Genomic DNA, 6,000 nt, shown 5'->3' with positions numbered 1-6,000 from the left:
AAATTAAACAGACGGCCCTTAGGAAACTTACTACCAGGAATCAAATTAATAGCACAATCGCAATCCCTATGAGGAGGTAGGGCACCGGATTTGGGCTCTTCAAATACATCCCGGTAATCTGATAAAAACTCAGGGACTTCAGAAGGAGTGGAAGGCGAAATTGACAACAATGGAACATCACCATGTACCCCCTGACAACCCCAGCCGGACACAGACATAGATTTCCAATCCAAAACTGGATTATGGACCTGTAGCCATGGCAACCCCAAAACGACCACATCATGCAGATTATGCAACATCAAAAAGCGAATATCCTCCTGATGTGCAGGAGCCATGCACATGGTAAATTGAGTCCAGTACTGAGGCTTATTCTTGGCCAAAGGCGTAGCATCAATTCCTCTCAATGGAATAGGATACTGCAAGGGCTCCAAGAAAAAACCACAGCGCCTGGCAAACTCCAAGTCCATCAAATTCAGGGCAGTGCCTAAATCCACAAATGCCATAACAGAATAGGACGACAGAGAGCAAATCAGAGTAACGGACAAAAGAAATTTAGACTGTACCGTACCAATGGTGGCAGACCTAGCGAACCGCTTAGTGCGCTTAGGACAATCGGAGATAGCATGAGTGGATTCACCACAGTAAAAACACAGCCCATTCCGACGTCTGTGTTCTTGCCGTTCAGCTCTGGTCAAAGTCCTATCACACTGCATAGGCTCAGGCCTATGCTCAGAGAATACCGCCAGATGGTGCACAGCTTTGCGCTCACGCAAGCGCCGATCGATCTGAATGGCCAAGGACATAGACTCATTCAGACCAGCAGGCGTGGGAAATCCCACCATGACATCCTTAAGGGCTTCAGAAAGACCCTTTCTGAAAATTGCCACCAGGGCACACTCATTCCACTGAGTAAGCACAGACCACTTTCTAAACTTCTGACAGTACACCTCCGCTTCATCCTGACCCTGACACAAAGCCAGCAAGATTTTCTCTGCCTGATCCACTGAATTTGGTTCATCATAAAGCAATCCAAGCGCCAGAAAAAACGCATCAACATCACGTAATGCAGAATCTCCCAGCGCAAGGGAAAATGCCCAGTCTTGAGGGTCACCACGCAACAAAGAAATAATGATTTTTACTTGTTGAAAGGGGTCACCAGAGGAGCGGGGTTTCAAAGCTAGAAACAGTTTACAATTATTTTTGAAATTCAAGAACTTAGATCTATCCCCAGAAAATAAATCAGGAATAGGAATTCTAGGCTCTAACATAGGATTCTGAACCACAAAATCTTGAACGTTTTGTACCCTTGCAGTGAGATGATCCACACAAGAGGACAGACCTTGAATGTCCATATCTACACCTGTGTCCTGAACCACCCAAAGGTTTAGGGGAAAAGAAAGACAAAACACAGTGCAAAGAAAAAAAATGGTCTCAGAACTTCTCTTATCCCTCTATTGAGATGCATTAATACTTTGGGCCAGCTGTACTGTTATGGACCTGGTGGTTAGGAGCACCCGGCACGACCTGATAGTTAAACTCACACAGGACAAGCTCTGGGATGTGGGAGCTCTGCTGACCGCAGGCCCTAATCCTATCACAACAACTAGAAATAGCCGTGGAGCGTTCCTGACTCTCCCTAGACGCCTCTTCACAGCCTAAGAGCTAGCTAGCCCTAGAGATAGAAAATAAAGCCTACCTTGCCTCAGAGAAATTCCCCAAAGGAAAAGGCAGCCCCCCACATATATTGACTGTGAGTAAAGATGAAAGTCACAAACGCAGAAATGAAACAGGTTTCAGCAAAGGGAGGCCAGACTTATTAAACAGACAGAGGGTAGGAAAGGTATCTTTGCGGTCAGCACAAAAAACTACAAAAGACCACGCAGAGTGTGCAAAAAGACCTCCGCACCGACTAACGGTGCGGAGATGCCACTCTGCATCCCAGAGCTTCCAGCTAGCAAGACAAAATCATGATAACCAGCTGGACAAGGAAACAATGAACAAATAATAACTATCAGGAACTTAGCTTCTGCTGGAGAAGACAGGTCACCAGAAAGATCCAAGAGCGAACTGAACCAATGCAGGAACATTGACAGCTGGCATGGAGTAACGATCTGAGTGGAGTTAAATAGAGCAGCCAACCAAAGGATAAACCACGTCACCTGTGTAAGGAACCTCAGAAGCAGCAGCTTCACTCACAGCCACCAGAGGGAGTCCATGGACAGAACTCGCCGAAGTACCATTCACGACCACAGGAGGGAGTTCGACAACAGAATTCACAACAATTTTCCATCCTGTGGAGGGATTGTAAATTTTTTTTTCTTTTAAAGATACACTTTAATTTAGCTTTTTTTCTAACTCTATTCTTTTTTTAAACATAAATTTTACAATAACCTTACTGATTATTCCAGTGTCATTATAATTAATATGGTTATTTACATTTATATAATTTATGTTATCTAATTATGTTGGAGGTAGGTTCCATCACCTGTGATGACTGCTGAGCTGAGCGACCAGCTGGAGGTGCCCGTACGCTGTGAGGTTCAGACACCACATCGTGCACAGCCAGGTGCCAAGTAGCACTCATGTCATATCTCAATATTGGAATATATTGAAAGTTAGTTTTACCGCGTTACCGCTGTGCCAATTCAAGCCTAAAAGTAAAGCTTTCAGGGTCAGTGATAATTAATGGATTACTTTTTTAAATTGCATGTTATTTCTGATCGATGAACACGTTCGGTAGACGGAAATATTCTTTACAATGTTTTTTATTGGGATTGTCAGGATCCAATTGTAGCTTACTTTAGCAAATGGAAGAAAATGACAGTTAATGTAAAAGAGAATGGCACTAATTGCTTAATATGGGAGCAATAATACCACACCTATAATTCGTGATATTGAATTTAGACATTTCCTAAACTGGGTGGATCTTTCATAGGACTAAGAGGAACTTCATGTTTCTTCACGTGTATGTTGGGGAAGTTCTGTTGACCTCAGTTAGTGCAGAAACATAGATAGCGATCAGGGCAGGCAGCGAACAAAAAACAAAGACAATGAGTCTGCTCAATCCAAATATAACTGATGAAAATGAGACCAGTACACACCGCCATAACCTTGGTGTTTTGATGCTCAGTTGATGTAAATTTGATAAATGCACATATAGTTAGAGATGCCCAGCTTGGTAGAAATTATTTCCTGCGTAGCTCTTTTAGGAAGCAACTAACAAGAAGGAAAAGTTGTGTAATTATGGAAATCGCAGGAGGGATAGACATGTTACTAATCGACAAATTATGAAAAACTAGAAGCAAACTTTTCATAACATCTTGATTTATTCAGTATGGAGTATGAGCCCCATATGCAGAAATCCCCTTACAAGTCTCGGCTGCCATCAATGAGGTTATCAATACTGTAGTTGTCTGAGGAATGTTCTGCTGCTCTAAATGCCTTGAATAAATCATCAAGATCCGCTGCTGGCAGCTCCTTTTGAATTGCTGACCAATGATGTCGCAGATGTGTTCTATGAGAGACAAGTCCAGAGACACTAAGTCATAGTAGCACGTTCAATAGAAGAAAGTGAATGAATTTGAGTAGAATTGAATTCTGCTCTAATTTAGCAAAATTCCACATTCACCAAAATTCACTTATACTCGGATTCAGCAAAATGGCGACCATCGACAGTTTTTAAACCTTAAAAGGCCAATAAAATGTAAAAAATCCTTTTACTCACTTATCTCTGACATTTCCAGTCCATCGCTCATCCCTATCAATCATCCTTTTCTTTTTACTTCAATTGCTAACTTATTTTTAATTTTTTTTAAACCTTCTTTTACTTACTGCAACTGAGAATTGCTTGTGTAATACACGGCAGTCCATCTATCAGGAACTGTAAAGGTACCTTCACACTGAGCGACTTAACAACGATAACGATAGCGATCCGTGAGGTTGCAGCGTCCTGGATAGCGATATCGTTATGTTTGACATGCAGCAGAGATCAGGATCCTGCTGTGACATCGCTGGTCGAAGCAGAAAGTCCAGAACGTTATTTCGTCGCTGGATCACCCGCTGACATCGCTGAATCGGCGTGTGTGACGCCGATCCAGCGATGTCTTCACTTGTAACCAGGGTAAACATCGGGTTACTAAGTTCAGGCCCGCGCTTAGTAACCCGATATTTATCCTGGTTACCTAAAAAAACAAACACTACATACTTACATTCCGGTGTCTGTCGCGTCCCTCGCAGTCAGCTTCCCACACTGACTTTGAGCGCCGGCCGTAAAGCACAGCGGTGATGTCACTGCTGTGCTCTGCTTTACGGCCGGCCGGCGCTCACAGTCAGTGCGGGAAGCTGACTGCGAGGGACGCGACAGACACCGGAATGTAAGTATGTAGTGTTTGTTTTTTTAGGTAACCAGGGTAAACATCGGGTTACTAAGCACGGCCCTGCGCTTAGTAACCCGATGTTTACCCTGGTTACCCGGGGACCTCGGCATCGTTGGTCACTGGAGAGCTGTCTGTGTGAGAGCTCTCCAGCGACCAGACAGCGACGCTGCAGCGATCGGTATCATAGTAACATAGTAACATAGTAACATAGTTAGTAAGGCCGAAAAAAGACATTTGTCCATCCAGTTCAGCCTATATTCCATCATAATAAATCCCCAGATTTGCGTCCTTCTACAGAACCTAATAATTGTATGATACAATATTGTTCTGCTCCAGGAAGACATCCAGGCCTCTCTTGAACCCCTCGACTGAGTTCGCCATCACCACCTCCTAAGGCAAGCAATTCCAGATTCTCACTGCCCTAACAGTAAAGAATCCTCTTCTATGTTGGTGGAAAAACCTTTTCTCCTCCAGACGCAAAGAATTGCCCCTTTGTGCCCGTCACCTTCCTTGGTATAAACAAATCCTCAGCGGGATATTTGTATTGTCCCCTTATATACTTATACATGGTTATTAGATCGCCCCTCAGTCTTTTTTCTAGACTAAATAATCCTAATTTCGCTAATCTATCTAGGTATTGTAGTTCTCCCATCCCCTTTATTAATTTTGTTGCCCTTCTTTGTACTCTCTCTAGTTCCATTATATCCTTCCTGAGCACCGGTGCCCAAAACTGGACACAGTACTCCATGTGCGGTCTAACTAGGGATTTGTACAGAGGCAGTATAATGCTCTCATCATGTGTATCCAGACCTCTTTTAATGCACCCCATGATCCTGTTTGCCTTGGCAGCTGCTGCCTGGCACTGGCTGCTCCAGGTAAGTTTATCATTAACTAGGATCCCCAAGTCCTTCTCCCTGTCAGATTTACCCAGTGGTTTCCCGTTCAGTGTGTAATGGTGATATTGATTCCTTCTTCCCATGTGTATAACCTTACATTTATCATTGTTAAACCTCATCTGCCACCTTTCAGCCCAAGTTTCCAACCTATCCAGATCCATCTGTAGCAGAATACTATCTTCTCTTGTATTAACTGCTTTACATAGTTTTGTATCATCTGCAAATATCGATATTTTACTGTGTAAACCTTCTACCAGATCATTAATGAATATGTTGAAGAGAACAGGTCCCAATACCGACCCCTGCGGTACCCCACTGGTCACAGCGACCCAGTTAGAGACTATACCATTTATAACCACTGTTCTGTCTCCGCCATCTAATATTGTTGCCCTGATTATTTGCTTGCATAATTGCAGTTTCCTCAGTATACAGTATTGATATATTCATGCCTTTATTCATCTGTGATGCTTTGGCTCCCTCTAGCGGCCAGAGTTATGTTGGCAGTTCAATCTTGTTTTTGTATTATCCATGTCTGATTCTCCTCCTCCTTTGCAATGCATTATGGTAGCTCAGCCTCCATTTCCCTCCATTTTTCCTTTCACTTTCCTCAGTCTGCCTTCAAGGAAAGACGCTTCACTTCATCCCCCTTGCGATTGCATTGCCGGTATGTCTTTATGCTTCCTATAGATATTTCTGCTCCATATTAGCCTAGCCTAGCCAGTTGTACT

Source organism: Ranitomeya imitator, chromosome 3 (genome assembly GCF_032444005.1).
Source record: "Ranitomeya imitator isolate aRanImi1 chromosome 3, aRanImi1.pri, whole genome shotgun sequence".
NCBI lineage: Eukaryota > Metazoa > Chordata > Amphibia > Anura > Dendrobatidae > Ranitomeya > Ranitomeya imitator.
The sequence above is the reverse complement of the archived record's forward strand: the minus strand, read 5'-3'. Positions refer to the sequence as shown.